General features: G+C 40.2%; 1 protein-coding gene across 4 annotated transcripts in view; it reads right to left on the minus strand.

The window, feature by feature from the left end:
• Positions 1–23,177, minus strand: part of ZHX1 (zinc fingers and homeoboxes 1) — a 496,423-nt gene that overhangs the window by 257,245 nt on the left and 216,001 nt on the right. The window lies entirely within an intron of this gene.

Consider the following 23,177-nt stretch of genomic DNA (forward strand, 5'->3'; position numbering starts at 1 on the left):
GGGGTACTTAGCTTTATTGAAGACTTCGGTCTGAAATTCGAGTTCGAAAATCTCAGGAGTTGGCCGACCGGCACTTGCGAACTGCTTTTGCTTCGGGCACCGCGTGGCAAGAAAGACTGAAGAAAATGGCATTGGATGCAGTATATATACCCCTGGCACACTGACGTCAGGGAAGAAGCGACAGCCACCGACGCCGGACCAAGACTTTGGAATTCTGGCCGACTGCGGGACCGCCTGACGACAGGATAACCCAAGTGTGATGACTGCAGCAGGGTAACACGATGAACATCTTGTTTTTCAGCCTCTGCCCACTGATTTGGGGGTAGATCTAGCCAACCGTTTGGGGTTGGTAAGGAGTGGAAGTGGAATCTGTATCCCTGGGAAACCATATTTAAAACCCAGTTGTCCTGGGTAATGAGTTTCCAATTTTTTGCCTGCAGGACAATCTTTCCTCCTAAAGGAACAGTCAGTTGGCTTGGAAGATTTAAAGTTAAGTCATTGAGACACTTTACCATAGGGGGGAGTCTTACCACTCCCTGCTTTGGAAGTGGAAGCCCCCCACTGCTTAGTCCTGTGAGTACCTTGGGACTGAAACTTGGGTGTTCTGCTGGTTCTGGGTTTAAACTGAAAAGTTCTGGAAGAGGCAAGAAAGGACCAATTTTTAGAGGGCCAATACCTACTAAATCTGGGAGGCTGTACATGCAGGAAATCTTTAACAGTTTGCATAGATTTAGCTTTTTCCTCCATCTTTTTAAGTACTTCTTCTGCTTTGTTGCCAAACAGGCGGTCTTGGTTTAAGGGAGCATTCAGCAATTTAGCTTTAACATGATCTGGCAAAGATTGCTCCTTAAGCCAAGTATGCTTTCTAAGTACAGACCCGGTGACAGCAACCCTGCAAAATGCCTCTAGTAAATCACAACCACATTGCAAAGTATGTTTTCCAACTTGTTCAGCAGAATGCATTAAATCCTGTAAATCTTTATTTTCAGCAGTCAGGAATCAACATTATTTTCTGTTTAAGCAATCCAGTAATATGCTGTTGATACTTTAACATATGAAACTGGCAGTTTAAGGCCCTAATGGCCAAGGTTGCAGAAGTGTATACCTTCTTACCCCATCTATCCAGTGCCTTGGAATCTCTATCAGAGGGGGTAGGATTTTTGGCAGTAGTAGCCTTAAAGTCTTTAGGTCCCTGTGAAACGGTCTCAGGATCTGCAGTAGGATTTTTAAAAAGGAACTTGTGAGAGTCAGGAACCCTGTAATATCTATCAGGTTTTCTTGGAGCAGGAGGTAAAGAGTCAGGGGCCAAGCTAGATTCGGAAAAGGCATCAACAATGTCCAGTACAGGGGGAATAGCTAATGGCCTGTGTTGGGGCAGGAGTAAGAAATCCCTAAGCCTCTATTTAGAGTCAGAGTAATCATGGCTTTCCCAGTGAAAATGCTCCCTAAGAGTACGCAAGGTTTCACCAAAAGAGAAATCCTCTGGAGGGGAAGCAGAGGGAATAGAGTCCTCTGCATCAGAATCCTCATAGGTACATAAGGGTAAATCCTGGTCATCAGGGGAAAAGTACAGTTTTGTACCTACCATAAATGTAGATGTCCGATAGACATGCAACTGCAGTCATAACATGTGGGTTGTCCTGCCTCAGGCAGCCCTCGGTCGGCCAGATTCCAAAGTCTGGGTCCGACGTCGGCTGATGTCGCATTTCTCTCAGACGTCAGAGCGGCTGGAGTATATAAGCATCGGCCGACGCCATTTTCTTCAGTGTTTCTTGCCCCAGATGCCAGGTGCCCTCCAAGGAAGGCTGTAATCAAATTGGAAGACAAAAATAGGATTCCAAACAAATACATGAGCAATAAAACAAATACACCATAACAGATATCCCCAGCTAAGAGTAAGGGGGATAGGAGTGGACCCTAGGCATAGAGGGGTATGGAGGGAGGGAAAATCCGACTGCAGTTGCATGTCTATCGGACATCTACATTTATGGTAGGTACAAAACTGTACTATGTCCTTCAAGAATGCAACTGCAGTCATAACATGTGGGTAGAATACCATAGCTTAGCTGGGGGAGGAGGTATGCTCTAGGAAAGAGATGGTGTGGCAATCAAACCCTGCAGGACTGCGAAGCAAAGCCTGCTCTGGATCTGGAATATAGAGTGAGATTGTAGTGTTTGGAGAATGTATGCACGGAGCTCCATGTAGCAGCTTCTAGAATGTCCTTTGTAGGCACCCCTCTTAAAAATGCTGTAGAGGTGGCTGTAGCTCTGGTGGAATGTGGTCTGACATAGGCTGGAACAGTCTTTCCATGAAAGGAATAACAGAATCTGATGCAATGTCCAATCCATTTAGAAATAGTCTGTTTTGAAATTGCTTTTCCTTGGACTGCAGGCGTAAGCTACAAAAGCTGTTCAGACTTTCTACTGGCCTTGGTTCTGTCCAGGTAGTATCGAAGTTGTCTATGAATGTCCAAGGTATGCAAAAGTCTTTCCCCCTTATTCTCAGGATTGGGGAAGAAAGCAGGAAGATGAATGGCTTGATTTAGAGAAACCCTAGATACCACCTTTGGCATAAAGGTAGGGTTGGTCCTTAATGAAACCCTGTCTCTGTGGAAAATAATAAAGGGTGGTATTGCCATTAGGGCCTGTAGCTCCGAAACCCTTCTTGCTGAGGTAATTGCCAACAGGAAAGCTGTTTTCCATGAGAGAAACTGCAAGTCAACTGAAGCTGCTGGCTCAAAAGGAGGTAGAGTCAGTTTTTCTAAGACAACATTGAGGTCCCAGGCTGGCACTGGGGCCTTTCTTGGTGGCTTAATGTTCTTGATTCCCCTGAGGAATTGTCTTAGTAAGGGGTGAGAGAAAACGGGAGGATCAGTGTTGTATCTAGCTGAAATAGCAGATGCATGTATCTTTATTGAAGAATATGAGAGGCCGTTCTGTAACATATCTGCCAAATATTCCAAGATAAGTGGGATGTTCAGTAATGATGCATCATGTCCTTTGCTGGTATTCCAATTGCTGAATCTTTTCCACTTTGCTAAGTAGACCTTTCTGGTGGATGGTCTTCGAGCCTCTGTTAGTATCCGCTGAACTTCCTTGGAGAGAGATAAGCTGAAGTTATTTATGGGATCTCCCAGGCTGATAGCTGCAGTGTCTGAAGGTTTGGATGCAGTGTTTCGAAATTCTGTTGAGTCAAAAGTAGAGGCCACTGAGGGAGGGCCCACCTCCTGGTGTGACATATGCTCCGTAGTAGTGGGTACCAGTGTTGTCTTGGCCAATCCGGAGCTATTATGATTCCCTTGGGCTTCTCTGCTTTGATCTTTAGTAATACTGAGGTCATCAGTCGCAGAGGTGGGAATGCATAGATTGCTAGGGAGTTCCAGTTGAATGAAAGGGCATCTATTTTCCAAGCCTTTGGATGGTATGTCCTTGTGCAAAATTTTGGTAGAAGATGATTGAGGTGAGAGGCAAATAGGTCCACTTCCGGCTTGCCCCATGTCGAAGTGAGTTGTCTGAAAGCCTTCGGATGTAACCTCCACTCGTGTGGATCTGTGAAATTCCTGCTTAGGCTGTCCGCCAACACATTGTCTTTTCCTGGAACAAACTGGGATTGTAACTGGATGTTTAGACTCAGTGATTTCTCCCAAAGCTGCATTGTCAGTCTGCAAAAGGGGTAAGAGTGGGTGCCCCCCTGCTTGTTTATGTACCACATCACAGTGGTGTTGTCTGTCCGTATCATTAAGTGGCCTTGCTGGAGTTGGTTTTGAAAAACCTCGATAGCATGCATTACTGCCAGCATTTCCTTTTGGTTTATATGCAGATGTGTTTCCTTTGGAGACCATTGTCCTTGTATACACCTGCCTTCCATGTGCGCCCCCATCCAAGGTCTGAGGCGTCTGTAGTCATGGTCTGTGTTATCTGTGGTTTTGAATGACATACCTGTGTTTTCCTGGCTCACCGAGGCCCACCATAGGAATTCCTTTTGTAGGCATGGAATGAGTGGTATGATTGTCTCCAAGTTGTTGCTGTGTTGAGACCAAATGCTTTTTAGGTACCATTGAAGCTTTCTCATGTGTAGTTTTGCTAATGGAACCAGTAGAATGCAGGATGCCATGTAACCCAGGGCCTGTAGGAATCTCCTTGCAGTCATCTGGGTGAGTTTTGCTAAACTTTGAAGTATTGAGTTAACTTCTCTTGCTTGTCTTCTGTCAGGTAAGCCATCTGAGAGGCTGTGTCTAGTTTGGCTCCTAAGAAGATTATTTGCTGGGAAGGCTGCAGTCTTGACTTTTGGAAGTTGACTGTGTATCCCGGAGCTTGAAGTAATCGTATGACATAATCCAAGTTTTTTGTCAACATCAATTTGTCGTCCGCTTGTATGAGGCAGTCGTCCAGGTACGGGTAAATTTGTATACCCTGGAGCCTGCAATGAGCAATTACTGAAGCCAGGCATTTTGTAAACACTCTGGGCGCAGTAGATAAGCCAAATGGCAATGCTGAGAATTGATAATGCTCTGGCCCTGCAAGAAATCTGAGGTAACTTCTGCAGCTGTGTCTGATAGGGACATGCAGGTATGCCTCCTTGAGGTCCAGAGTAATCAGCCACGACTCCTTGCCCAGCATGGGAAGGAGTTGCTGTAGAGTCAGCATTTTGAACTTTGGTACTATGAGAAAGGTGTTTAATGTGGACAAGTCCAGTATTGGTCTCCATTGAGATTCTTTTCTTGGAACAAGGAACAGTCTTGAGTAAAACCCCTGTTCTTGTTCTTGTTGTGGAACTCTTTCTATTGCTTTCATTCGAGTCAGCAGAGTGATTTGCTTGATAGCCTCTGCCCTTTGATGTTGTGGTCGATTTGGCATGCCTTGTTTTCTTGGTAAGTTATGAAAATGAAACCTGTACCCTCGGTCTATAATGTCCAAAATCCATTTGTCCTTTGTCAGTCTGTGCCAGTTTTCTGCAAACAGAGATAATTTCCCGCCCAAGGGAGCTTCTAGTTGTTCCCTGGTAGGCGGTAGTAGAGGAAAGTCATTGAGTTTGTGGTTGTTGGGCAGGTGAAACCCCTGCGTCACTTCTTTGGTTTCCTGGCTGCCATTGTCGCCCCTGTAATGGCTTCTCTATTGGCCTCTTCCTCGGCCACGTCTGTTCTTACCCCTTTGAAACTTTTCTGGATTAGGAAAGGACCAGTTTTTTGAAGGCCAATTCCTACTGAATCTGGGGGGTTGAACCTGGAGGAAATCCTTCACAGTTTGAACTGATTTTGCTTTTTCTTCGATGGTCTTTAACACATCCTTAGCATTTGCACCAAAAAGCTTGTTCTTTTCCAAAGGTGCCTCCAGAAGTTTTGCTTTTACATCATCTGGTAGAGGTTGATCTTTTAACCAAGCATGTCTACGCATCACTGCCCCTGTCATAGCTGCCCTACATGAAGCTTCCAGTGCATCATATCCACACTGCAGGAAGTGATTGCTTACTTGCTGAGTGTTATGTACAGCTTCCTGCAAAGTCTTCCTGTCTAAAGGATCAGGAGAAGCTAATGTTTTTTGTAAATCTTCTAAGAGATAATCCTGATATTGGAACATATGAAAAAGGCAATTTAAAGCTCTCATAGATAAGGTAGTGGATGTGTAAACCTTTTTACCCCATCTTTCTAATGACCTTGCTTCCCTGTTGGAGGGCAAAGGATTTTTTGAGGTGGAGGCTGAAACTCCTTTAGGCCCCTGTGAAATAGTTTCCAAATCAGCAGTATGGGCCCTGAATAAATGGGAATGAGTTTCTGGGACCCTGTAATACCTGTCTGGCTTGGCTGGAGCAGGAGGAAGAGAATCAGGGGTAGCACTAGAATCAGAATACAAATCATCCAGAACATCAAGTACAGGAGGAATAGCTAAGGGCCTGTGCTGAGGCTTCTTAAGGAAAGTCCTAAGGCGTTTCCTAGAATCAGAATATTCCTGACCCTGCCACTTGAAATGTTCCCTCATGGTGTGCAGAACTTCCCCAAAAGAAATATCCTCAGGAGGGAGGCCGAAGGTATGGAATCTTCTGCATCCGAGTCCTCATAGGTCTGGAAGAGCTCTTCCTGGCTATCAGAGTGGACAGAGCCCACAGAGTCTTCATCTGAAGGAGAAGGGTCAGAGGGTTCAACCCGGGGCCTTTTATCAGGAGGAGGCTGGGATGCTCTCTCAGCATGGGCCTGTGAACCTCTAATCATGGAAATTAAATCAGCAGCCATGGACATAATTTGTGTCTCCGGAGTCGGCTGAGGTAAGGATTTGGAAGTAATATGCTTAGTTTTGCTGGCTGCCTTAGCCCTAGTGTAGGCCTTAATAGACATGGCCATAGGAGGCCTGGCAGCTCCACGTGCAGGAGTGACCTTGTCTACAGCAATGGTCTCGGGCATTTCCTCGGTTTCGGTATCCGGAGGAAAATCTATAACTGGCGTCGGAGTAATGTCTGTAATCGGAGTCGTCGGTAATGCGGTGTCTTCGATTCGGAGCGGTGGAGAGACCGTCTCAGAGGGAACCGGAGCACTTGCGCTAGGTTTTGGCGTGGAGTCGGTGGCAGACGCGGGCCGAGGATGTCGGTCCCGGTCTTTTCGCTTTTTGGGAGTTTGCGATGTCGGAAGATCCGACGGCATGGTGTAAGCAAATTTATTGCCGAAAAAAATCTTCAGCGAACTCCGCCCGGCGCCTGAGAGTGCGCTTGTTGAAGCGAGCACAGGCTACACAGGCCGAGACGTCGTGGTCTGGGCCCAGGCAAGGGAGGCAGTAAGAGTGGAAATCCTTATGAGGTATTTGTTTACCACAAAAAAGACAATTGTTAACTTTTTCAGTAATTTCTGACATTGGCTGAGGCAAGAAAAGGTCCCCAACGGGGTACTTAGCTTTTTTGATGACTTCAGTATCGTAGAATACAGGAGCTGACCGACCGGCACTTGCGAACTGCTTCTGCTTCGGGCACCGCGCGGCAAGAAAGACTGAAGAAAATGGCGTCGGCTGATGCTTATATACTCCAGCCGCTCTGACGTCGGAGAGAAATGCGACATCAGCCGACGTCGGACCCAGACTTTGGAATCCGGCCGACCGAGGCAGGACAACCCACATGTTATGACTGCAGTTGCATTCTTGAAGGACATCAGAAATTTCAGAATCCTGATCAGAAGAATCATAAGTAAACTCAGTCCTAGGTCTCTTAGAGGGGGGGAAGGTTGGCTTCCCCTGATTAAAGAAATAAGGTCTTCAGCCATTCTTATCATTTGTTTTTTTAGGCATAGAGGCCTGACCATGCAGTCTGGGCATCGTTTTTCTAGGCATGGATCGAGTTTTAGGCCTTGAAGAAGATGGCGTGGGTTTAATATGCAAGTCAGTAGGCCTGAATACATCCTCAGAAGCTGGTGCCTGCACAGCGACTCCAGACCCATCCAAGGTAGAGACATCCGCAGGTTCCACAGTTGAAGCATCTCGCGGCATATCGGACTCTGAATGGGTCTCAGTAGAGGCCTGCGAATCTGAAGTAGCAGGTATCAGGGGCTGCGAAAGCACCTCACTGAGTACCGGAGAACTGGCAACTAGCTTAGGAGAAGTGTTGTTGGCAGCTTTGGACCTATGCAGTCTGTCTGTCTTTATCTTTGCGTTTTTTTGGAATGTCGGTAGTCCGGTGGCTTACCGAAGCCATATCTGGGTAATTGAACCGAGTACCAAAATATCTGAAGCGTAAATATACAAATGACAAATAGTTTGTTGTTTAAATAAGGCACAAAACCGACAGTGAGGTACGTCGTGGTCAGGGCCTAGGCAAGGAATACAGTACGAATGAAAATCTTTATGAGGTATTTGCTTTCCACAAGAAATACAATTATTGACTTTTACTGACATCGGTTAAGAGCAAAAAAAAGTTTCCCCAACGGGGTACTTAGCTTAGTTGAAGACATCAGTTCTGAAACTTGAAAACGAAAATTTCAGGAATCGGCTGACTGGCACTTGCGAACTGCTTCTGTTTCAGGCACCGCACGGCAAGAAAGACTGATGTAATGGCGCCGGCTGCATGCTTTATACCCCTGACTACCTGACGTCATGGAAGATGAGACAAAAACCAACGCAGGACCCAAGACTTTGATAATCAGGCAGACTGAGGGCTACAGCAAGCAGACAACCAAATATGATGACTGCAACAGTGAAACATGAAGAACATCAGTGGAATGGAACATCTGAAATGCCAGAAAAGGCAGTCAGAGCCAAGAAATTTAGAATCTTTGCATGGAAATGTTTACCCAAATAGTTTTATACACCAGATAAGTTAGAAAAGATGTTTCCTACTTCCATGAGGCAAAAATAGAACCTTAAAGGAATGGCATGAGAAAAGACGTGATCAAGGCTTAGAAATTTTCCAATCTAAACAAGTATTAAGATGCTGTTTTTAGTCACTGATGCTTTTCAACCATCAACCCCATGATCAATATGGCCTGCTCATTCTCACTAGTGACGGAAGTTTCCAGCCCATTTTTTTTTGCTGGGTGACAGACTATCACCAGGCCAGCATCCAGGCATCAGTCAGGGTTTTTGTTATTCGACAAATAACCACAAAACAAAAAAAGGCAAACTGTTGAGAGAAGTTCAAAAAACACACCATGGACAGTCTGGAGCAAAAACTAACCCAATTTATTACAAAGTACATCCACACAAGCATTAAAACATGAATAAACACTTTCACTTTCCATAGGCATCATCAGAGTAATCATGCCTATGGAAGGTGAAAGCATTTAGTCGTGTTTCAATGCTTGTGTGGATGCACTTTGTAATAAATTGGTTCATTTTTGCTCCAGACTGTCTGTAGTGTGTTTTTTGAACTTCTTTCAAGGGTTTTATGTTATGCCTTACCAACTTTCCTCAATCCCACTCATCTCCACTGCATTCAAAAGGAGAGTGGACAATGGGCATACAATGTAATTGCTTGTGTCTCCACATGTAAATTAACCAAATCCCAGTAACCCTTTCAGATAGCATGCACGTGACCCTGGTATCTAGCATAACTACAACAGTGGGGGTGTGCTTGTTCAAGTGCCCTTATACAGCCCCTCCCCCTGGAATGGCAAGCTGACACAAGTCCCTCAGTTCCACCAGTGCCCAAGCCATTAATCAATCTCAGGTCCTTTGGGTCACAATCAAAACTCCATCCCTCTTTGTCACAGAGCCAAGCATTAAGCGCCTTCTTTGAAGATAAGTAGGGTTGTTCTGGCAAATCCACAGTTATTACCATCATTCCTATACTGTTGCCAACTATTTCAGAAGGAAGAACATCCACCATCTGCCCAGAGAAACCATTAGCACAGAAATGCAGCACCCTGATTCAGAAAGAAAGTACAATAAGTCAGTCAGATGATATATATTAACAAATAAATACAGTTATACTCATGTAAAAGCAAATTAGACCACAGTAAGATTCCTTGGAAAGTGTACAATGACTGGCATACAAATATGTAACACTAATAGTTGTCTGCCATGAGATAATAAAGCATTATACATTTTACAAGAAATCTTTTTTTTTAAACAAGAAAAATCTTTATTAAAATTATCACTTATGATATTGGCAATCATATATTTATATGAATGAAAACAAAAGATACTGACATATGGTTAGCTGCAAGCATTATACTTCACTCAATCTATCCAGTCACTGTCAAACATTACACAGCTCTTTCAAATCCTGCCTTCTTTTAAACCTCATTCCTCCTCCAAAACATTTTTCTGCATGTACTGTTCCCACAATTCCCATTTTTTATGTAATTTGCACCTGCTCTTTTCTAAAGATCCCATTTCCGTTGTGTTACCTCTGTTACTACATTCACTGCTTCTAGTGCAGTTGGTTTAGACTTTGATTTCCATTTTCTAGTAATTGCTTTTTGGCAGCCACCATAATTAGACTCACAAAGGCCTATCAAAACTTTCAATGAAATGCACATGTTCCTGTGAAATATAAGTTTGGTCTAGCCTAGCCCAGTTTTTGTATCTTGAGGAATATGTAAATTCACTCTGAACTCCTACTACTGAATTCACATCTTCCATGTCAAATACTTTCATAAATTTCTTCAAAAATCTACCCTCTTTTGTTATATTCTCCCTTCTGTTCCCCAAGACACATCTTCACTGCTGCAAATCAAATTCCAGGCCCCACCTATAAGTAATATTCCCTGCTGAAAGGTTATTACTTCTCCCAGAATTTTCCTAAGCAATTTTAGGTGGAATATAAATGCATAACAGTGTAATCCTCCTCTCTTGCCAGTAGCCCATTAATACTATAAATCTACCATTATTATATTTTATATCCTCTTCTATCAACTATACTATTAATATAAATACTCTTTTCCTTTGTCCCAGGTATTCTGCTGAATACCCATCCTGACAACAATTCTTTATCAAATTCACATTTTCAGTTTTTTCCAAATGTGTCTCCTGTAGCACAGCTATTTGCACTCCAATTTTTTAATATAGTTCAATACTCTTTCTTTTTTGTATACATCTGTGAGACCATTTATATTTAAAGATAGTATAGAAAGAGTCATCAAGTTAAAAAAAATATATTATTTCCACCTTTTATGTGTAACAGCTTTTTAGTTAAGTATCCAGTTCCTGCTTTTGTGCTGCATGCATACACTAATGTTGGGCAGGTTGATATTTTATATAGCTATTTCTTGTCATATCCATTTGAGCCTTATGTCACATCTTACAAAATGTTTTGTTTTATTAAAAGCCCTCAAACAAGAAAAACAAATACACCCCTAAAACCTATTAACTTAATAATAACACACAGCACTATGCATATCTTCAAATACTGAATTTTATCCTCCTAATGGGAGCAATTGTCCTAAACTGACAGCTACACTCATAGACTTGGGTTAATCTAAAAGGTTATCCATGCTAAGATGCATGGTACAGCCTGTGCTTCTACTAAGTGTTGTCTGATTTTGTCTTACTTTTATTGCTATCCCAGACTGGGAAAATATTTGAACGCTTTCAAAAGACATCATCTCCTAGTCATTGAAAAAGAGGTATTTTGCTTTTATTGCTCCTTATCAGATCATCTCCATGGAGACATGAAAACCAGATACAGAGTTGCTTCTACAGTAAACTCTCAGTTAACCAGAACTCAAGCAATCATCACTCTCAAGGAACAGGCAAAAATATCGAAGAACTACAGTCCAATTTTCATGTGTTGCACTTTGTTTCCCCCCGCAGAAACATGCCCTACGTTTTTAAAGTTTTAGAGTTTTAAAAAGGAAGCTAGGAATAAATTGCCTCTCTCCCCAGTCTAAGAACAAGTCAAACCAAACAAATAGCATAGGGTACAGTATTAGTCAGACCTATTTTTAATAGTAACTCCCAAGCAACCAGAAACTACAGTTATCCAGCATCTACCAATCCCCGTGGGTGCAGACTAACAGAGTTTACTGTACAAGCATTTACTTGGTAGAAGAAAGCTGTGTTATATTGAATGTGCTTTTTTATTTATTTGCTCTGTCTTAAAACCTGTTACTACATCAAGCTAGAGGCCTTAATCTAGTCATTCCCTATGCAAGCAAGAGAAAAAGCACATCAATTTTTCTTGTGTCATGCTGGTTTGATTAGATTTTTCTTCTTTTTTTGAGATCTGGCACCTACATTTCTTAAAAATGAATGAAGAGAAACAAAGAAGGAAAAAAAACAGGGGCACCTGTTTGCTTTAGTATTCCCACTGCACTTGAAAATGACATAACTTTACTTTATAGCATGCAGATTATTTCATGCATTATAGAAATATTACTGTTAAGAAAGAAAATCTGTTTTACTTACAGTTAACTCTCTCCCTCCTCTTCCCCTCTCCTAAGATTTCTTCCAAATATTAAAGCATATGCCCTACTACATGTCACTAGAGTCCCTACAAGTTCAACAAAGTCAAAAATGTCCAATATTTTCAGGTTTTCTTGTTCTGTCATGTTATACAAATATAATTAATGCTTTGTAACCCCCCCCCCACTTATTTGTCAATTTCCAAGCTGCTGGTTTTATTCCTGTTTATCTCCAGATCCATCTTTACTTCATTTCCAAGGTACTTTTGGTTCTTCTAGTCAACTCTTGTGCTTTTTTCTCTCTCTCTCAAGCATTTTCTGTTGAAACACTGGAAAAGGTTTCACTGCCAAAGTCTCTTTGTGGTCTTTGTTACCAGAAGAACAAGAAGCAGAATCTCCTTCTGTTTCACATCTCACTTTTTGTTGGACAAACTTCTGTATTTCCTCTTTAGCATGTTCTGCATAAAGAAATGATTGTGTCCCTCCAGAAAACTATATTGATCATATGTTCATAGCTGTGTACCAGACTAATGAACATAAGAGCCTTTTTAAGCCTAGCCATGCATCTCAAATCACTGATAAGTTCTGGTACCCTTGATAAGTGTAATCAGGGGCTAGGGAGGTGACAACTCTACAAGCAAGGGCCTGAGAGATGAACCATTTACAGGCTGCCTGTGTCCATTAGAGACATAGCTGCCAAACCAGGAATGAATTTCCTGTTCCCCATCCAATTGTCCAAGTTACACTTGAATAGAATTGGGGAGGAACTCTGATTCACATGGATGGGGAGCCTGTTCCAGAGAAGGGGTTGTGTCTGGGATACACACCTGTCTCTCCAACACACCCTATTTCATATCGCAGGCAAGATTTAAGTCTTTAGAATGGGCAAATTCAGTGCTGTTTGTTTTGCAGATAAGCAGGAGGTCCATCAGTGTGGAGTCTGACAATGCCTTGGGATGCCAGGCATATTTTCCCCTCAACAGTCTGTATGAGACAGAATATAGTGGTGGGGTCTTGAGGCACTCTACATAGGGACATTTTACTTACGCCCTGTATTCTTTTCGTGAGGAACCTCTGTGGATGTTCCAATTGTTGGATATGCCTGGTTAGGTACATACCAAATGAGGCACTGTATTCAATGATAGGTCTAATGAATGCTGAATACAGTAGAACAAGGACTTCTTTGGACCTAGAAGACATATTCTGTTTAGAAGATGCACTACACAGAATGATTTCCTCACTACTGTAGACGCGATGGTCATAGGCTAGACTGCTGTCTATGTCTATCCCAAAGTCCCTGACTACTGGGTCAGCTCTTAGGGCTGTGTTGTAAATATGATAGTTTCCAGCATTGGATGACTTCCCAGAAGATAGTATCATGCATTCCTTGGCATTTAGTTTAAGTTCATGGTTCTGGCATCAGTAGTTTTCCTGCGTCACCCCTTCCTGGAGAACATTCATTTTAGTGGGCAATTCAATGACAGCTCCTAATTGGTAATCATCTGCCAATTTAGTCATACAGAGGCCAATGACATTGGCCTTGACTCCAGAGTAGTAAATGCCAAAAAGAAGCAGAGCCAGGACTAATTCCTGAGGGACTCTGCATGTGATTGGCCTCTTTGCAGAGGTGAACTCCCCAATTCTAACTTCCTGGGTAATGTCTGTAAGCCAATAGTCTGTAAGCCATCTGGTGACATACCTGGTCTGTATCTAACTGGCTAACTGGTTTGTACCTAACCTCTTATGTTTGTCAACAATGCCTGAGAGGGAGATCATGTCAAATGTCTTGGCCAGGTCAAGGTAGGTGGTGTGAATCATTCTGCTCTTATCCACTGCTTTGGTGACCTTCTCAAAGAAATCCACCAGGTTCACTAGGTATGACCTGCCCTTTATAAAACCAAATTAGGTTGGGTCCAGTGTCTGGAGGTTTCCTATGTCATTACTGATCATTTCCATGATAATTCTTTCCAAGATTTTGTATACGAGACTAGTGAGACTTATGGGTTTGTAGTTTCCAGGGTCTGTAGACGGCCCACCTTTGTAAAGGGGATCTGTTGCTGTTCTCCATTCATGAGGCACGAAGCTTGTTTGGAGACTACAGTTAATAGCAATTCCACAGGGCCTGATAGATCATGTTTCATAGTATTTAGAAGGCATTCTGGGATGTTGTCTGGGACCACTGATGCAGTGTTCTTGGCCTTAGAGCGAGCATTAAGAACCTCTTCCCTAGTGATGGCAGGGGGAGTTAATCTGATGATATTTCCTGAGGGAAGGTTGATGGGAAGAGAGAGGTAAAGCTGCAGCTGAATTTGTCAGCTAGTAGGTTTGCTGTATCTTCTGGCTCTGTATAGGTGGCTCTATTTGCAATGGGCTTTGCACAAAATTGTATATTGTCTTTGAGGTTGTGGACATAGATCAAGAATGCCCTGTGGTTGTTCTTGGCCTGAGAGGCCGCATTTACCTCAAATGTGGCTTTAGTAGACTTTATTTGTGCTCTGAGTTGTTTGTTTAGTTTGATGAAAGTGCTTTTATCCTGCTGGCTGCTCCACCTCCTAATTTTTTCCATGATTTTCTTCTTTCTGCTATACTGCCTACTGATGCTGTAATTTCCCCAAGGGTGGCTTTTTTAAGCAAGAAGCATCTTTATTAAGCCATCACTTATGACACAAGCAATCATACATTTATATAAATGAAAACAAAACATACCAACAGAATTTAAGTTGTAAGCATTTACATCACAAACCATACTGACACACTTCCAGTTGCAAACATTATACATCACCTATAATCTACCCAATCATTTTCAGTCAAACATTACATAGCTCATTTAAGTCCTGCCTTCTTTTAAACATCATTACTCCCCTGTATTACTCCCACAATTCCCATTTTATTCCTATATAGTTTGTTCATACCTTTTTCTAAAGATATCAGATTCAGTTGTTTTATCTCTGTTACTATATCCACTACTTCTAGAATAGTTGATTTAGATTTAGATTTCCATTTTCTAGCAATTGCTTTTTTGGCAGCCACCATAATAAGACACAGCAGGGCTTTACCATGCCTAGGCAATTCCGTTTCTGTATCATAGCTCAGAAAAATTATTTCCCTCGTCACACCAATCTGCCCACTCAGCATCTCTGATAAGTCTGCCAACTCACAGCATTCCCAGAAAATATGTTCCCAATTACCTCTTTTGCTCCCATCACATCTCCAGCATTTGCTGTCTACCTGAGAAAAAAATTCTCTGGAGTCTACTTGGGGTATAAAGATATCTATGTAAACATTTCCAAGCAAAAATCCTAAATCTTCTAGATTTTGTTAGATATTTGGGAGACAGACATATATCCTCCCATTGTTTCTTTGTAAATTGCTTATCCAATCTCTCTTCCCAATGTTTTCTAACCTCCTCAGATGGATTCTTACAGTTATCATGCAATGCTTTATATGCTGTACTAATTATTCCTTTTTTAATGGCAGCTTCTGTTCTAGATTCTATTAAAATGCTACCAGTGCAGGTCTTTCATTTAGGACCCCCCCCCCTGCTTCTTTCTCTTTGCCTATACTTTGATATCAATCCTTGTTAGGGAAGGCAATCTCTAACCTGCAGTCCAAATAAATTCCTGGCATCTTCCCATTCAGTCATCTTTCCCTCTCTAGTTATTTGCTCCCAATACCTTGGCTCTGTTGCCAGTTTTCTCCAATAAATTCCATCCCCCTCTTGCCTATTGTCTATATCCCTAATTGCAGTCATCCCTATTGGCAGAATCTCCTTTCTCCATTCACGTGTTGGCTTACTTCTTACCATACTTTATGCCACTTTATAGATATAATATTCTGTATGAATATTGTCGTTTTCCTTAAAGGTTAGCATCCAAAATCCCAGTCTATCCTTGTTTCTTGAGCCCCCCCCCCTGTTTCATCATCATCCTTTTCCAATTTGAATTATAGTTTTATGCTTGTGCTATGTATAGGAGTCTTAACCGTGTAGCTCTGAAATACCCCTTCAAACTGGGTAATCCCAATCCACTCTGTTCTACTGGAAGAATTAGCTTATCCCACTTGACACTTGTTGTCTTCCTCTTCCAGATAAAGTCCTTCATCTCTTTATTAACTGCTATCCACAACTTCTCCTCTGTTTGATAAAAATTTGTCTCACCTGTATAAGACTAATATGACTAAAAAAATGTTTAACTGCTTCTATCTTACTATCCATACCCATATAACACAGTTTCCATTTTCACAGTTTTTGTATTATCTTTTGTATAGTCTCTTTCCACATATCCTTAGCTGCCACAACCGAATAATTTTTAATCCATACTCCTAAATACTCCATTTTATCATGTCCCCATAAATATGGATATTGCTGAACCAATTCATATGTGGGTACATAATTTACCCCTATTGCCTTCTTTTAGCTTCATTAATTTTGTATCCTGAAAATATATGAAGCTGTCTCAAAATGTTCCAGAACATTGTAATGTTTATTTCTTGTTCTGTCAGGTATAAAATAATATCATCTGCAAATAGAGCCAGCTTTTCTTGACTACCATACCAATTATATCCTTGAATTTCTGAAGCCCTTATTTTCACTGCCAATGGTTTTAAATAGAATGCAAATAACAAAGGGGAAAGAGGACACCTCTGTCTGATTCCTCTGCTCAAACAAAAATTATCAAAGAGGACCCCATCCAATTTAATTTTTGCCTCCAGTCCCTCATATATCTTCCTAATCAACCTTATAATTTTTTCAGAGAATGCAAATGCTTCCACTGCCCTGCTCAAAGTCCCAGCTTACTCTGTCAAATGCTTTCTCATCAAGACCCGCCAACAACAATGGCATTTTCTTACATTATGCTTCCCTCTGGATCATCGATGTTCTGTTAATGTTGTCAAATGTTTGCATCCCCTCAACAAAAGCACACTGATCCATATCTATCAATTTTTGGCATTACTTTTGCCATTAATTTAGCCATTATAGCCATAAACATTTTATTATTGTGATCTGGTATTGAAATGGGCCTGTGCGATGCTGAATCTGATACAGCTTTACCCTCTTTAGGTATTACAGCTACCACTGCTTTCTTCCAGGATGGATCTGTGAGACCACTGACATTTAAAGATGTTACAGAAAGCATCACTGTATTAAAAAGTTATTATTCATCTTTTATGTATAACACTTTTTTTTAAAATGTCTAGTTCCAGCTTTTGTGTTACATGCATAAACTGGCAGGTTGAACTTTTTACATAGGTGCTTCTTGTCACATCCGTTTGAGCCTATGTCACATCTTACAAAATGTTTTGTTTTACTAAAAGCCCTCAAACAAAAGAAACAAACCCTCAATACCCCTAAAACCTATTAATTTAATACTAAGACACAAAACTATGTACATCTTCAAATACTGAAGTTTCACTGTCCTCATGGGAACAAATGTTCCAAAGTGACAGACTTGAGTTAACCTAAAAGAAAGATTATCCATGCTAAGATGCATGGTGCAACTCGTGCTTATACTAAGTGCTAACTGGTTTTGTCTCATCTTTATAGCTCTCCCAGCTGGGAAAACTCCTGAATGCTTTCAAAGAACATTATCGCCTAGCCAGTTTTTCTTTTCACCCCCAGCCAATCACTGTCCATCAGAATGTAACCAATTTCTTTTTTATCGGAATGTCTCCATGGAGTCATGAGAACCAGACAGCCAACTTCTCATCAGATTGTCTCCATAGAGACATGAGAACCAGACAGTCAATTTCTTTTATCAGATTGTTTCTATGGAGACATGAGGGCCAGATGCAGAATTGCTACTAAGCATACATTCACTTGCTAGAAAAAAGCCTCATAATATTCAATATTCTTTTTCATTCACTTGCTTTCCCTTAAAATTTGATACTAAATTAGTCTAAGGTCCTTAATCCAGTCATTTCCCGATGCAAGAATGAGAAAAAGCACATTAATTTTTCTTTTATGATCCTTTTTTAACCAGGTTTAACGGTGCAACGCCTACATTTCTTAAAATTGAACAAGAAGAAAGAGAGAATAGAGAAAGGGAAAAAAAGAACAGCAACACCTATTTATAATCCCCATTACACTTAAAAATAACTGAGAAAACTGTACACCAAAAAAGTACTATTAAGAAGAAATGTTTTCTTTACTTACAGTTAATTTCTCCCCTTTCCTCCCCAATCAAAGCATTTTCTGAGCATTAATGACATAAAGTAGGGCATATACGTTAGAGTCCCCCCACAAGTACTACAAATTTTGAAACAGTCCCATATTTCCAGATTTATTTGTTCTGTCATATTTCACAAATAAAATTATTGCATTGTAATCCCCCATTAAGTTACTGGTTTTATTACTGTTCATCTCCATCTCCCAAATCCTGTCTTTGCTTCATTTCTGATGTACTCTTGATTCTCCTAGTCAATGCTTGTGCTCCCTTCTCTCCATTTTCCACTGAAACAGTGGAAAAGGTTTTACAGGTGCAGTCTCTCTGTGGTCTTTATTACCAGAAGAACAAGAAACAGAATCTCCTTCTGTTTCACAGCTCACTTTTTGTTGGACAAACTTTTGTATTTCCTTCTTAGCATGTACTTTACCAAAAAATGATTTTGTCCCTCCAGGGAAGAATACTTTGAAGACAGCTGGATATAGCAGTTTGAATCTCACACCTGTGTCTCAACATTTCCTGAGTAGTTGGATAAGTTTACTCCTCTTCTGCCTGCTGTACAATACAATGAATAATCATTCTCCACAAAAACTCTGCTGTCTCCCACTTTTAGTATTTTGTCCTTCTGCCACAATTTTGTCAGAATCAACCACTTCTGCAAGTAGTTTACTATTAAAGGACTAGATGCTTTCTCATAGTCAGGTTTGCAGCATACACACAATATGGCCTTTCAACTAAAATCCTGCTGTGGAATACCAGTCCAGTTGTTTATTTGTGCTTTTGTAAAATGAATGCAGTCTGTTCCTTCCAGCTTCTCTGGTGTAGCTGAACTTTCCCTACATGCTCTGTCCTCTACTTCTATCATTTTTTGAAACATCTGTTCCTGAGCAGTCTCATATTCAGCCAGCCTTTTCTTCACTTCAGCCTATCCAGCTATACAGGGCATTGCCAAACACTTGAGTGGAAACTAATAAGTAGAGCCTGATGATTTATGGATAAAGTATTTAGGCAGATATTCCGAAGTTAGAAGCAAATCAAGCAATACTTACTGAAAATAAAGAATTAGCATGTCAAGAATGATGAAAAGAGGGGAGTCACCTGAGTGGCTACTGCCTGACTAGTACTAGTACTAGTGTTGACCTCACCAGAGCTTTACTCTGCTGGGACACAATGCTCCTTTGTTTCTTCTCTCACCAGAAGTAAAACACCAATCCCAAGATAAGAAACAAGCAACAGCCTGTTTGGTGATCCACAGTCTTGTCTCAGACAAAGCAAGGGTCTGTACATTTGTTGTAGCCTTTTCCTGGTAGATGCCTTGAAGAACAAACAGACGGATCAGGAAGATCAAGCACAGGCATTCCCTTCTCAAGGCAAAAATGTCAGGAATATATGCACTCTGCACCTTTTCTCACTAGGAGGAAAATATAAGCACAGATTCCAAACTGGCACCTATGAAGCAGTTATTAGGTTTTCCAGTGATCAGCAGACCCCAGGAAATAATGTTCCTATGCTCCTTCTTTCACCAGGAGCTAAACAGAAACACTAATCCCATGATAACTACTGAGAGGAAGAATGTGGGATCTCCAGTAATTGGTGGTCTTGGAGTAGATGTTGCAGATTTTAAAGGTAAGATGGAAAATGGGCTAATATCCTAAGAGCTGCAGTGTGCACTAAACAGTTAAAATATGAAAGACGGGGTAACTTAAGCTTTAACTATCTAAGTGAAAAGCCACTAACTTTAAAAGAGCAAGATAGATTGGAAGGGGTGGGTACTTTATATTCTGGTTCTATAGAATACAGTGGGATAAGCCAATAAATTTAAATAATTGAAGGAGAGTGATTTCAGAAAATGATAATTTTTGGAAAGATTATTGGGAGCTAATTAGTATGCACTTCATGAAAATCTCCTTAACACATAAAAATATGATTGTAAATAACTCCATGTTATGGTTACTAAAGGAATTTTGTACTTCACCTATTACACCTAAACATATGGTTTGTTACCCATTAAATATTATTATTAGCTATCGTAACTTTATATTCATGCACCCTAAGTATAGGGAATGGAATTTTATTATATTCCCTATAATGTATACTCAGGGTATGCTTTTGTCATCTACTTCTGAAGGAACTCATTTAGCTATAGATAATGATCTAAAGTACTGGTATCAGTTGATATCTGATAATAAAGTTAAAAATCTAGATTTCTTAAAACAAGAATTTGATCAAAGAGAAACTTGCTGGTTAGAGGTTCAGACCTTTAGACAACATCTCATTAATAAAATAGATCTAATGTCTATAACAGTTAAAGAATCTACTCCAACACTGATTGATTACTTGATATTAAATTTACAACATAAAGCTTCTGATAAAGGTAAACTTTCATATATACATAAAATTGTCAGACAAGAAACTTTTTACAGTGTAGATACATACTGGAATTATTTCACTTCTATTAATGGGGACGCACCAAATCAACAAGATAAACAATATATATATTGGAATCTGCCTATAGAACTACGTCTTCCATTGTCTGGAGACTTTATACATGGAAATTTTTACATAGATCTTTTTATACACCTTTGATGATGAATAAAATAAATAATAAAGATAATCTATGTAAGAGATGTAATGTAGAAATTAATGCTGACTGGGCTCATATGTTTTATGACTGTATAAAATTGAAAGAATACTGGAAGTCAATTAATGAATTTTTGCAGGCTCTTTTTACAGATAATTTCATTATTTCTAAATCTCTTATATTATTCAACACACCTGTACCTCAAAGTGTTAAAAGGTTAAGCTTCCCTTGTTATGGTCTATTCTAGCAGTGGCTAGGAAAATAATAACCAGAAATTGGATTTCAGATACACCTCCTTCGTTCAATGAATTTAAAAATGTTATGAATATAGTGTGCCATATGGAAATAAACACAATTAGGTCAAGAACAACTAGAAAAACATCTTATTATATTGTATGGGATAATTTACAAAATTTGTTAAAAAAATCCTAATTTCAATAGCATGGTATTTTAGTTTAATTAATTGATCTGATTGTAGTGGATGTCTTTGTAAATACTTTAGTTGTTTTGTTGAATGTTATAATCATATCTATTTTTAATTACTTGTATAAAATTGTTATGATATTTCTCTTGTATGTTAAAACAATAAACCTGTTTTGAAAAAGAAAATGATAATTTTGTGCTTGCTCACAATAGCAATTGAAAGAGAAGAGGGAAAGAGATATGTGGTCAAATTAACATAACGGACAGGAAACTAAAAAGACAGTGGAGTTTAAAAACACGCCACCATCAGGATGGGAGGGTGGGGAAAACTTAATTTCTTTGTGACTCACAAAAAGACACAGCTGTGGTCTCTTTCCTAGTTTAAATTTGCAATTAAAGGCAGAATACAAGTAAATCACAGTGTAAAAAATCAGTCACAATATGCAAAACAGAAGAAGGCAATACAGCAAAACAAAATACAAGAAAGCAAAAACAGACTAACCTTTCCCTCTCAGCAAGTTGTGGCAGAGTCTGGGTGAAGTTTTCAAGTAAAGCCTTGGAACGTTTTATTTCACCCCTTAAATAGAAGGTTTAGTTCTTAGCTACACTCACAGCTCACAGTTAATTAAACTTAATTGACCTGTTCTAACTTCTGTGCAACTTGAAAGAGACACAGCTATGGTGAAGGCAATTACAGAAACACAAAATACAAGAAAGCAAAAACAGCCTAACCTTTCCCTCAAAGAAAGTTGTGACAGACTTTGGGTGAGCTTTTCTGAAGATAGCTTGGCACAGCAGTCTGAATCTCACACCTGCTTCTCAACACTGCCTGATTACTGGAATAAATTTACTCCTCTTCTGCCTGGTGTACAGTGTGTAGTCATTTTCTACAAACACTCTACTTGTAGTACTTTGTCCTTCTGCCTCAGTTTTTTTTCAGAATCAATTCCTTCTGCTTGTAGCATTGCATCATTACTATTAAAGGTCTAGGTTGCTTTCTCATGGCCAGGTTTGCAGCATACACACAATTTGTCCTTTCAATTAGCAACTCCTGCTATAGAAAATCAGTCCAATTGCTTATTTGTGCTTTTATAAAATTAATACAGTCTGTATCATCCAGCTTCTCTGGTACAGCAGAAAATCTCAGGTTTTTCCCTGTACGCTCTGTCCTCTAATTCTATTTTTCTTGAAACATCTCTTCTTGAGCAGTCTCATATTCAGTCGCCCTTTTCTTCACTTCAACCTCTGGTTTTTGCAGTTTTATCACCTCGTCTAAATATCTGTTTAAAGCTTCTTCCATATTCTCCAACCTTTTGTTATTTGAACTGATGTACTCCATCAATGTTTTGTTTATTTTGATCAACTCTGAGTACATTTGACTTGTTTTTTCCTCTAGGTTACTGCAAGTCATGTCTTGCACCAAAGCTAGAGCTTCAACTGCTTTTTGGCAGAATTCTTCCCAGTCAGGGTTTTTTCCTCACTTTTTGAGATTGATTTTCTTTCAGGCTCTCTGAATTTCTTTTTTTGCTGGCATCCAGGCAGTGCACTTACTAACTAGTTACTGAAATTTGCCCATAAATACGATTTTACTGGCTCTCTCTTCCAAGTTTCTATTTTCAACTGGGAGAGCTGAAATTAAACTATAACTCAATATGAAGCCATCTTGGAAGTCACCATTAATAATCCTTTAATGTCTTACATGTGAGACAATGAGTACTACATATGACAAAGGGACGAGGCCTTGACTTAAAATCACAGTTATCAACAAGTAGATGGAGCTCATCTGACAGTGAGGCAACCTTAAAGGAGAAGCTAGGCCCAAAAGCCTCAAGTTCAAATTCCTGGTCTATTAGCCTGACAGCTGTTTGCCTAGTTTTCTTAGGTCAGTAACACTGTTTTTCAAGCAATGGTCTTTTTAGTACCCCTGACTCTGAATCCAGTCCAAGAAGAAACAAGTGACTTTTAACTAGAAAGTATCTAAAGTGAAGCTGTTGAACTGCTGACAAAGATGACATTTGCAGAGCTCACAATAAAAGTTGAAACAGTACAAGATAGGAAATCTAATAATGATCTTTCAGGCCTATGGGTACTTTGCATGTCTGGGAGGAGTGTGTCTTCCTTCTTTAAGCATCACATGTGGACAACTTAGTACATAACTACTTAAAAGGAAATATGGAAAAGCGTAAGTAAAAGAAA

Source organism: Protopterus annectens, chromosome 3.part1 (genome assembly GCF_019279795.1).
Source record: "Protopterus annectens isolate FY-2018-M chromosome 3.part1, PAN1.0, whole genome shotgun sequence".
Classification (NCBI taxonomy): Eukaryota; Metazoa; Chordata; order Ceratodontiformes; family Protopteridae; genus Protopterus; species Protopterus annectens.